Source organism: Melanostigma gelatinosum, assembly GCF_949748355.1.
Source record: "Melanostigma gelatinosum genome assembly, chromosome: 16".
In the NCBI taxonomy this organism is placed as follows: Eukaryota; Metazoa; Chordata; class Actinopteri; order Perciformes; family Zoarcidae; genus Melanostigma; species Melanostigma gelatinosum.
The window spans coordinates 124,996-137,814 of NC_136649.1; positions in this window are offsets into that span (position 1 = coordinate 124,996).

Below are 12,819 nucleotides of genomic sequence, written 5' to 3' on the forward strand. Positions count from 1 at the left end.
GCCGACAGGAAGTTATCCTGATGTTATGCTAACGGATATGCTAACGACAAAAACGGAGCTTCTAATCAAGCATACACACACAAGTTTCACCAAAATCCCACACTTTAATTCCACTGGTACGCCCTCTGTCTCCTCTCACACTCTACTGTTTATTTTATTTTATAAGCACTTTTATTTTACATACAGAGTACCGCAAAACCGGAGCTACACGTAGCTAGCGTTAGCTCCTCACAGCGCGGCTACAGATTATGCAATGTTATTCATCATTTTAAACGTATTTCCACGCTGCTAAAACACAGACTGGTCACACGTATTATTATCCATTCTTGGAGGTCACAGTTAAACTGAGACTAGGGGGACCTAGAGTGTCTAAATGATGGACTTACCTCCTCTGATGAGGGCGGGGACACCTCCTTTAGGAGACCCGCCAGGACACCTGCAAAATATGAAAAAAAATTACAAACCCCTCTTGAGAATTACAGGTATTAAGGCCTATACTTTGTGTGCCCGTGCCCTCTGACTGCCTAAAGGCAGCCAGACCCTTTTTTCCCCTGAACCTAACCTGCCAGTGCCACAAAGTGTACCTTGACTTGTATTAGAAACTCATTGGGTGGAGATGATGGCCCTTAACTGGTGGTTTTACACCCAGCAGGCCTTTGGTGCCGATTAAGACAGGTTTCCTCCTGATTGCCAGGTGTTCAATTAGACAGCTGAGACGGCTTAGCCATCTGATTAGAGGGAGTTCCAGCCTATCAGAAGCTCCCTAGTTGCTCCGCCTAGGGAAGGTATAAATATCTCCAGTCTTTCTTTCATTTTTTATTCTCCTCTGAGGAAGGCACAACTTGCCGAAATGTTAGGAGCTCCATTTTAAAACTGTATTAGTCCCACTGATTCTCTCAGACCAGAGATCAGTCTCAGTCCATTTTATTGTGTTTAGAAGCACTTATTTGTTCACCCTCTCCTGAAAAATAAAAGGTTTCTTTTTTTTAAAACTGAGCTGAACTTCTCTTACTTCACATTTTAGTCTTCCCACCAGTTCTCCTACTTCCCTTACTTCACAGCTTAGTTTACTTACCAGTTCTCCTACTTCCTTCCTCTGCTTCTTTAATGTAAATTAATGCAGCCTAGGAGTATTCAAATGTGTGTATTGAATGTGCACGCTTGTCATCACATGAATCAAAGTCAACTCACCCTCTGTGCTGTATTGTGTGCGGTCGTTGACTCCAAAACTGGGATCCACTGCTTCACTTCCCAGATCTGGATCCACTCAACCACGCACCTTGACTAAAACAAACACAAAACTGCCCAAAGGTCAGCAGTAAATGTTAGCATACGTCTGTAGTGTAAGAGAGGTCAACGATCTCTCAAATATGTTTGCGCCGTCCGTGTCAAAATTGATTCTTAGGAACGATGTAAAATAGTAAATGTACCAAAATTAGTCAATACTGGATATGTGAAGGAATCTCGAATCCAAAATTGAAGTTAGAATTCCTAAATCAAACTCAACATCTAAATCAGAGTCAAAATCAAGATCACAATCCAGTTCCAAATCAGAATTCGAAAGGTTTAAAATTGGAAGTAAAATGAAATTAAAAAATAATGAATAATTAATCAATTAAATATTAAATTCAACTTTAAAAAAATCAATAACTGTGTTCAAAGATATTCAATCAGAAATACCAATGCAAGTCAAACTGTTGAACTGCACTTACACTCTGGTCTGCACAATAATGAATCTCATTTACTAATGAATCACAATTAAGTTCAAGAATTGAAGAAGCACAACTGAAACCATTAATCTTTGTTATAATGTTTAATTAAAACTAAAGTCAGGATGTAAGCTTACAGGTCTTAGACAATGAAGCTCTAACAAATTCACAGATTCTAAACACTCATTACTATTATCTAGCAGTTACTCCTCCTGGCCGCTAGTTGGTTTTCTGGCGTTTTGCATTTCTTCTACTATTTTTCGCCGACAGGAAGTTATCCTGATGTTATGCTAACGGATATGCTAACGACAAAAACGGAGCTTCTAATCAAGCATACACACACAAGTTTCACCAAAATCCCACACTTTAATTCCACTGGTACGCCCTCTGTCTCCTCTCACACTCTACTGGTTATTTTATTTTATAAGCACTTTTATTTTACATACAGAGTACCGCAAAACCGGAGCTACACGTAGCTAGCGTTAGCTCCTCACAGCGCGGCTACAGATTATGCAATGTTATTCATCATTTTAAACGTATTTCCACGCTGCTAAAACACAGACTGGTCACACGTATTATTATCCATTCTTGGAGGTCACAGTTAAACTGAGACTAGGGGGACCTAGAGTGTCTAAATGATGGACTTACCTCCTCTGATGAGGGCGGGGACACCTCCTTTAGGAGACCCGCCAGGACACCTGCAAAATATGAAAAAAAATTACAAACCCCTCTTGAGAATTACAGGTATTAAGGCCTATACTTTGTGTGCCCGTGCCCTCTGACTGCCTAAAGGCAGCCAGACCCTTTTTTTCCCCTGAACCTAACCTGCCAGTGCCACAAAGTGTACCTTGACTTGTATTAGAAACTCATTGGGTGGAGATGATGGCCCTTAACTGGTGGTTTTACACCCAGCAGGCCTTTGGTGCCGATTAAGACAGGTTTCCTCCTGATTGCCAGGTGTTCAATTAGACAGCTGAGACGGCTTAGCCATCTGATTAGAGGGAGTTCCAGCCTATCAGAAGCTCCCTAGTTGCTCCGCCTAGGGAAGGTATAAATATCTCCAGTCTTTCTTTCATTTTTTATTCTCCTCTGAGGAAGGCACAACTTGCCGAAATGTTAGGAGCTCCATTTTAAAACTGTATTAGTCCCACTGATTCTCTCAGACCAGAGATCAGTCTCAGTCCATTTTATTGTGTTTAGAAACACTTATTTGTTCACCCTCTCCTGAAAAATAAAAGGTTTCTTTTTTTTAAAACTGAGCTGAACTTCTCTTACTTCACATTTTAGTCTTCCCACCAGTTCTCCTACTTCCTTCCTCTGCTTCTTTAATGTAAATTAATGCAGCCTAGGAGTATTCAAATGTGTGTATTGAATGTGCACGCTTGTCATCACATGAATCAAAGTCAACTCACCCTCTGTGCTGTATTGTGTGCGGTCGTTGACTCCAAAACTGGGATCCACTGCTTCACTTCCCAGATCTGGATCCACTCAACCACGCACCTTGACTAAAACAAACACAAAACTGCCCAAAGGTCAGCAGTAAATGTTAGCATACGTCTGTAGTGTAAGAGAGGTCAACGATCTCTCAAATATGTTTGCGCCGTCCGTGTCAAAATTGATTCTTAGGAACGATGTAAAATAGTAAATGTACCAAAATTAGTCAATACTGGATATGTGAAGGATCTCGAATCCAAAATTGAAGTTAGAATTCCTAAATCAAACTCAACATCTAAATCAGAGTCAAAATCAAGATCACAATCCAGTTCCAAATCAGAATTCGAAAGGTTTAAAATTGGAAGTAAAATGAAATTAAAAAATAATGAATAATTAATCAATTAAATATTAAATTCAACTTTAAAAAAATCAATAACTGTGTTCAAAGATATTCAATCAGAAATACCAAGGCAAGTCAAACTGTTGAACTGCACTTACACTCTGGTCTGCACAATAATGAATCTCATTTACTAATGAATCACAATTAAGTTCAAGAATTGAAGAAGCACAACTGAAACCATTAATCTTTGTTATAATGTTTAATTAAAACTAAAGTCAGGATGTAAGCTTACAGGTCTTAGACAATGAAGCTCTAACAAATTCACAGATTCTAAACACTCATTACTATTATCTAGCAGTTACTCCTCCTGGCCGCTAGTTGGTTTTCTGGCGTTTTGCATTTCTTCTACTATTTTTCACCGACAGGAAGTTATCCTGATGTTATGCTAACGGATATGCTAACGACAAAAACGGAGCTTCTAATCAAGCATACACACACAAGTTTCACCAAAATCCCACACTTTAATTCCACTGGTACGCCCTCTGTCTCCTCTCACACTCTACTGGTTATTTTATTTTATAAGCACTTTTATTTTACATACAGAGTACCGCAAAACCGGAGCTACACGTAGCTAGCGTTAGCTCCTCACAGCGCGGCTACAGATTATGCAATGTTATTCATCATTTTAAACGTATTTCCACGCTGCTAAAACACAGACTGGTCACACGTATTATTATCCATTCTTGGAGGTCACAGTTAAACTGAGACTAGGGGGACCTAGAGTGTCTAAATGATGGACTTACCTCCTCTGATGAGGGCGGGGACACCTCCTTTAGGAGACCCGCCAGGACACCTGCAAAATATGAAAAAAAATTACAAACCCCTCTTGAGAATTACAGGTATTAAGGCCTATACTTTGTGTGCCCGTGCCCTCTGACTGCCTAAAGGCAGCCAGACCCTTTTTTTCCCCTGAACCTAACCTGCCAGTGCCACAAAGTGTACCTTGACTTGTATTAGAAACTCATTGGGTGGAGATGATGGCCCTTAACTGGTGGTTTTACACCCAGCAGGCCTTTGGTGCCGATTAAGACAGGTTTCCTCCTGATTGCCAGGTGTTCAATTAGACAGCTGAGACGGCTTAGCCATCTGATTAGAGGGAGTTCCAGCCTATCAGAAGCTCCCTAGTTGCTCCGCCTAGGGAAGGTATAAATATCTCCAGTCTTTCTTTCATTTTTTATTCTCCTCTGAGGAAGGCACAACTTGCCGAAATGTTAGGAGCTCCATTTTAAAACTGTATTAGTCCCACTGATTCTCTCAGACCAGAGATCAGTCTCAGTCCATTTTATTGTGTTTAGAAACACTTATTTGTTCACCCTCTCCTGAAAAATAAAAGGTTTCTTTTTTTTAAAACTGAGCTGAACTTCTCTTACTTCACATTTTAGTCTTCCCACCAGTTCTCCTACTTCCCTTACTTCACAGCTTAGTTTACTTACCAGTTCTCCTACTTCCTTCCTCTGCTTCTTTAATGTAAATTAATGCAGCCTAGGAGTATTCAAATGTGTGTATTCAATGTGCACGCTTGTCATCACATGAATCAAAGTCAACTCACCCTCTGTGCTGTATTGTGTGCGGTCGTTGACTCCAAAACTGGGATCCACTGCTTCACTTCCCAGATCTGGATCCACTCAACCACGCACCTTGACTAAAACAAACACAAAACTGCCCAAAGGTCAGCAGTAAATGTTAGCATACGTCTGTAGTGTAAGAGAGGTCAACGATCTCTCAAATATGTTTGCGCCGTCCGTGTCAAAATTGATTCTTAGGAACGATGTAAAATAGTAAATGTACCAAAATTAGTCAATACTGGATATGTGAAGGAATCTCGAATCCAAAATTGAAGTTAGAATTCCTAAATCAAACTCAACATCTAAATCAGAGTCAAAATCAAGATCACAATCCAGTTCCAAATCAGAATTCGAAAGGTTTAAAATTGGAAGTAAAATGAAATTAAAAAATAATGAATAATTAATCAATTAAATATTAAATTCAACTTTAAAAAAATCAATAACTGTGTTCAAAGATATTCAATCAGAAATACCAATGCAAGTCAAACTGTTGAACTGCACTTACACTCTGGTCTGCACAATAATGAATCTCATTTACTAATGAATCACAATTAAGTTCAAGAATTGAAGAAGCACAACTGAAACCATTAATCTTTGTTATAATGTTTAATTAAAACTAAAGTCAGGATGTAAGCTTACAGGTCTTAGACAATGAAGCTCTAACAAATTCACAGATTCTAAACACTTATTACTATTATCTAGCAGTTACTCCTCCTGGCCGCTAGTTGGTTTTCTGGCGTTTTGCATTTCTTCTACTATTTTTCGCCGACAGGAAGTTATCCTGATGTTATGCTAACGGATATGCTAACGACAAAAACGGAGCTTCTAATCAAGCATACGCACACACAAGTTTCACCAAAATCCCACACTTTAATTCCACTGGTACGCCCTCTGTCTCCTCTCACACTCTACTGGTTATTTTATTTTATAAGCACTTTTATTTTACATACAGAGTACCGCAAAACCGGAGCTACACGTAGCTAGCGTTAGCTCCTCACAGCGCGGCTACAGATTATGCAATGTTATTCATCATTTTAAACGTATTTCCATGATGCTAAAACACAGACTGGTCACACGTATTATTATCCATTCTTGGAGGTCACAGTTAAACTGAGACTAGGGGGACCTAGAGTGTCTAAATGATGGACTTACCTCCTCTGATGAGGGCGGGACACCTCCTTTAGGAGACCCGCCAGGACACCTGCAAAATATGAAAAAAAATTACAAACCCCTCTTGAGAATTACAGGTATTAAGGCCTATACTTTGTGTGCCCGTGCCCTCTGACTGCCTAAAGGCAGCCAGACCCTTTTTTCCCCCTGAACCTAACCTGCCAGTGCCACAAAGTGTACCTTGACTTGTATTAGAAACTCATTGGGTGGAGATGATGGCCCTTAACTGGTGGTTTTACACCCAGCAGGCCTTTGGTGCCGATTAAGACAGGTTTCCTCCTGATTGCCAGGTGTTCAATTAGACAGCTGAGACGGCTTAGCCATCTGATTAGAGGGAGTTCCAGCCTATCAGAAGCTCCTTAGTTGCTCCGCCTAGGGAAGGTATAAATATCTCCAGTCTTTCTTTCATTTTTTATTCTCCTCTGAGGAAGGCACAACTTGCCGAAACGTTAGGAGCTCCATTTTAAAACTGTATTAGTCCCACTGATTCTCTCAGACCAGAGATCAGTCTCAGTCCATTTTATTGTGTTTAGAAACACTTATTAGTTCACCCTCTCCTGAAAAATAAAAGGTTTCTTTTTTAAAAACTGAGCTGAACTTCTCTTACTTCACATTTTAGTCTTCCCACCAGTTCTCCTACTTCCCTTACTTCACAGCTTAGTTTACTTACCAGTTCTCCTACTTCCTTCCTCTGCTTCTTTAATGTAAATTAATGCAGCCTAGGAGTATTCAAATGTGTGTATTGAATGTGCACGCTTGTCATCACATGAATCAAAGTCAACTCACCCTCTGTGCTGTATTGTGTGCGGTCGTTGACTCCAAAACTGGGATCCACTGCTTCACTTCCCAGATCTGGATCCACTCAACCACGCACCTTGACTAAAACAAACACAAAACTGCCCAAAGGTCAGCAGTAAATGTTAGCATACGTCTGTAGTGTAAGAGAGGTCAACGATCTCTCAAATATGTTTGCGCCGTCCGTGTCAAAATTGATTCTTAGGAACGATGTAAAATAGTAAATGTACCAAAATTAGTCAATACTGGATATGTGAAGGATCTCGAATCCAAAATTGAAGTTAGAATTCCTAAATCAAACTCAACATCTAAATCAGAGTCAAAATCAAGATCACAATCCAGTTCCAAATCAGAATTCGAAAGGTTTAAAATTGGAAGTAAAATGAAATTAAAAAATAATGAATAATTAATCAATTAAATATTAAATTCAACTTTAAAAAAATCAATAACTGTGTTCAAAGATATTCAATCAGAAATACCAAGGCAAGTCAAACTGTTGAACTGCACTTACACTCTGGTCTGCACAATAATGAATCTCATTTACTAATGAATCACAATTAAGTTCAAGAATTGAAGAAGCACAACTGAAACCATTAATCTTTGTTATAATGTTTAATTAAAACTAAAGTCAGGATGTAAGCTTACAGGTCTTAGACAATGAAGCTCTAACAAATTCACAGATTCTAAACACTCATTACTATTATCTAGCAGTTACTCCTCCTGGCCGCTAGTTGGTTTTCTGGCGTTTTGCATTTCTTCTACTATTTTTCGCCGACAGGAAGTTATCCTGATGTTATGCTAACGGATATGCTAACGACAAAAACGGAGCTTCTAATCAAGCATACACACACAAGTTTCACCAAAATCCCACACTTTAATTCCACTGGTACGCCCTCTGTCTCCTCTCACACTCTACTGGTTATTTTATTTTATAAGCACTTTTATTTTACATACACAGTACCGCAAAACCGGAGCTACACGTAGCTAGCGTTAGCTCCTCACAGCGCGGCTACAGATTATGCAATGTTATTCATCATTTTAAACGTATTTCCACGCTGCTAAAACACAGACTGGTCACACGTATTATTATCCATTCTTGGAGGTCACAGTTAAACTGAGACTAGGGGGACCTAGAGTGTCTAAATGATGGACTTACCTCCTCTGATGAGGGCGGGGACACCTCCTTTAGGAGACCCGCCAGGACACCTGCAAAATATGAAAAAAAATTACAAACCCCTCTTGAGAATTACAGGTATTAAGGCCTATACTTTGTGTGCCCGTGCCCTCTGACTGCCTAAAGGCAGCCAGACCCTTTTTTTCCCCTGAACCTAACCTGCCAGTGCCACAAAGTGTACCTTGACTTGTATTAGAAACTCATTGGGTGGAGATGATGGCCCTTAACTGGTGGTTTTACACCCAGCAGGCCTTTGGTGCCGATTAAGACAGGTTTCCTCCTGATTGCCAGGTGTTCAATTAGACAGCTGAGACGGCTTAGCCATCTGATTAGAGGGAGTTCCAGCCTATCAGAAGCTCCCTAGTTGCTCCGCCTAGGGAAGGTATAAATATCTCCAGTCTTTCTTTCATTTTTTATTCTCCTCTGAGGAAGGCACAACTTGCCGAAATGTTAGGAGCTCCATTTTAAAACTGTATTAGTCCCACTGATTCTCTCAGACCAGAGATCAGTCTCAGTCCATTTTATTGTGTTTAGAAACACTTATTTGTTCACCCTCTCCTGAAAAATAAAAGGTTTCTTTTTTTTAAAACTGAGCTGAACTTCTCTTACTTCACATTTTAGTCTTCCCACCAGTTCTCCTACTTCCCTTACTTCACAGCTTAGTTTACTTACCAGTTCTCCTACTTCCTTCCTCTGCTTCTTTAATGTAAATTAATGCAGCCTAGGAGTATTCAAATGTGTGTATTCAATGTGCACGCTTGTCATCACATGAATCAAAGTCAACTCACCCTCTGTGCTGTATTGTGTGCGGTCGTTGACTCCAAAACTGGGATCCACTGCTTCACTTCCCAGATCTGGATCCACTCAACCACGCACCTTGACTAAAACAAACACAAAACTGCCCAAAGGTCAGCAGTAAATGTTAGCATACGTCTGTAGTGTAAGAGAGGTCAACGATCTCTCAAATATGTTTGCGCCGTCCGTGTCAAAATTGATTCTTAGGAACGATGTAAAATAGTAAATGTACCAAAATTAGTCAATACTGGATATGTGAAGGAATCTCGAATCCAAAATTGAAGTTAGAATTCCTAAATCAAACTCAACATCTAAATCAGAGTCAAAATCAAGATCACAATCCAGTTCCAAATCAGAATTCGAAAGGTTTAAAATTGGAAGTAAAATGAAATTAAAAAATAATGAATAATTAATCAATTAAATATTAAATTCAACTTCAAAAAAATCAATAACTGTGTTCAAAGATATTCAATCAGAAATACCAATGCAAGTCAAACTGTTGAACTGCACTTACACTCTGGTCTGCACAATAATGAATCTCATTTACTAATGAATCACAATTAAGTTCAAGAATTGAAGAAGCACAACTGAAACCATTAATCTTTGTTATAATGTTTAATTAAAACTAAAGTCAGGATGTAAGCTTACAGGTCTTAGACAATGAAGCTCTAACAAATTCACAGACTCTAAACACTCATTACTATTATCTAGCAGTTACTCCTCCTGGCCGCTAGTTGGTTTTCTGGCGTTTTGCATTTCTTCTACTATTTTTCGCCGACAGGAAGTTATCCTGATGTTAATGCAACGGATATGCTAACGACAAAAACGGAGCTTCTAATCAAGCATACACACACACAAGTTTCACCAAAATCCCACACTTTAATTCCACTGGTACGCCCTCTGTCTCCTCTCACACTCTACTGGTTATTTTATTTTATAAGCACTTTTATTTTACATACAGAGTACCGCAAAACCGGAGATACACGTAGCTAGCGTTAGCTCCTCACAGCGCGGCTACAGATTATGCAATGTTATTCATCATTTAAAACGTATTTCCACGCTGCTAAAACACAGACTGGTCACACGTATTATTATCCATTCTTGGAGGTCACAGTTAAACTGAGACTAGGGGGACCTAGAGTGTCTAAATGATGGACTTACCTCCTCTGATGAGGGTGGGGACACCTCCTTTAGGAGACCCGCCAGGACACCTGCAAAATATGAAAAAAAATTACAAACCCCTCTTGAGAATTACAGGTATTAAGGCCTATACTTTGTGTGCCCGTGCCCTCTGACTGCCTAAAGGCAGCCAGACCCTTTTTTTCCCCTGAACCTAACCTGCCAGTGCCACAAAGTGTACCTTGACTTGTATTAGAAACTCATTGGGTGGAGATGATGGCCCTTAACTAGTGGTTTTAAACCTAGCAGGCCTTTGGTGCCGATTAAGACAGGTTTCCTCCTGATTGCCAGGTGTTCAATTAGACAGCTGAGACGGCTTAGCCATCTGATTAGAGGGAGTTCCAGCCTATCAGAAGCTCCCTAGTTGCTCCGCCTAGGGAAGGTATAAATATCTCCAGTCTTTCTTTCATTTTTTATTCTCCTCTGAGGAAGGCACAACTTGCCGAAATGTTAGGAGCTCCATTTTAAAACTGTATTAGTCCCACTGATTCTCTCAGACCAGAGATCAGTCTCAGTCCATTTTATTGTGTTTAGAAACACTTATTTGTTCACCCTCTCCTGAAAAATAAAAGGTTTCTTTTTTTTAAAACTGAGCTGAACTTCTCTTACTTCACATTTTAGTCTTCCCACCAGTTCTCCTACTTCCCTTACTTCACAGCTTAGTTTACTTACCAGTTCTCCTACTTCCTTCCTCTGCTTCTTTAATGTAAATTAATGCAGCCTAGGAGTATTCAAATGTGTGTATTGAATGTGCACGCTTGTCATCACATGAATTAAAGTCAACTCACCCTCTGTGCTGTATTGTGTGCGGTCGTTGACTCCAAAACTGGGATCCACTGCTTCACTTCCCAGATCTGGATCCACTCAACCACGCACCTTGACTAAAACAAACACAAAACTGCCCAAAGGTCAGCAGTAAATGTTAGCATACGTCTGTAGTGTAAGAGAGGTCAACGATCTCTCAAATATGTTTGCGCCGTCCGTGTCAAAATTGATTCTTAGGAACGATGTAAAATAGTAAATGTACCAAAATTAGTCAATACTGGATATGTGAAGGAATCTCGAATCCAAAATTGAAGTTAGAATTCCTAAATCAAACTCAACATCTAAATCAGAGTCAAAATCAAGATCACAATCCAGTTCCAAATCAGAATTCGAAAGGTTTAAAATTGGAAGTAAAATGAAATTAAAAAATAATGAATAATTAATCAATTAAATATTAAATTCAACTTTAAAAAAATCAATAACTGTGTTCAAAGATATTCAATCAGAAATACCAATGCAAGTCAAACTGTTGAACTGCACTTACACTCTGGTCTGCACAATAATGAATCTCATTTACTAATGAATCACAATTAAGTTCAAGAATTGAAGAAGCACAACTGAAACCATTAATCTTTGTTATAATGTTTAATTAAAACTAAAGTCAGGATGTAAGTTTACAGGTCTTAGACAATGAAGCTCTAACAAATTCACAGATTCTAAACACTTATTACTATTATCTAGCAGTTACTCCTCCTGGCCGCTAGTTGGTTTTCTGGCGTTTTGCATTTCTTCTACTATTTTTCGCCGACAGGAAGTTATCCTGATGTTATGCTAACGGATATGCTAACGACAAAAACGGAGCTTCTAATCAAGCATACGCACACACAAGTTTCACCAAAATCCCACACTTTAATTCCACTGGTACGCCCTCTGTCTCCTCTCACACTCTACTGGTTATTTTATTTTATAAGCACTTTTATTTTACATACAGAGTACCGCAAAACCGGAGCTACACGTAGCTAGCGTTAGCTCCTCACAGCGCGGCTACAGATTATGCAATGTTATTCATCATTTTAAACGTATTTCCACGCTGCTAAAACACAGACTGGTCACACGTATTATTATCCATTCTTGGAGGTCACAGTTAAACTGAGACTAGGGGGACCTAGAGTGTCTAAATGATGGACTTACCTCCTCTGATGAGGGCGGGACACCTCCTTTAGGAGACCCGCCAGGACACCTGCAAAATATGAAAAAAAATTACAAACCCCTCTTGAGAATTACAGGTATTAAGGCCTATACTTTGTGTGCCCGTGCCCTCTGACTGCCTAAAGGCAGCCAGACCCTTTTTTTCCCCTGAACCTAACCTGCCAGTGCCACAAAGTGTACCTTGACTTGTATTAGAAACTCATTGGGTGGAGATGATGGCCCTTAACTGGTGGTTTTACACCCAGCAGGCCTTTGGTGCCGATTAAGACAGGTTTCCTCCTGATTGCCAGGTGTTCAATTAGACAGCTGAGACGGCTTAGCCATCTGATTAGAGGGAGTTCCAGCCTATCAGAAGCTCCCTAGTTGCTCCGCCTAGGGAAGGTATAAATATCTCCAGTCTTTCTTTCATTTTTTATTCTCCTCTGAGGAAGGCACAACTTGCCGAAACGTTAGGAGCTCCATTTTAAAACTGTATTAGTCCCACTGATTCTCTCAGACCAGAGATCAGTCTCAGTCCATTTTATTGTGTTTAGAAACACTTATTTGTTCACCCTCTCCTGAAAAATAAAAGGTTTCTTTTTTTTTAAACTGAGCTGAACTTCTCTTACTTCACATTTTAGTCTT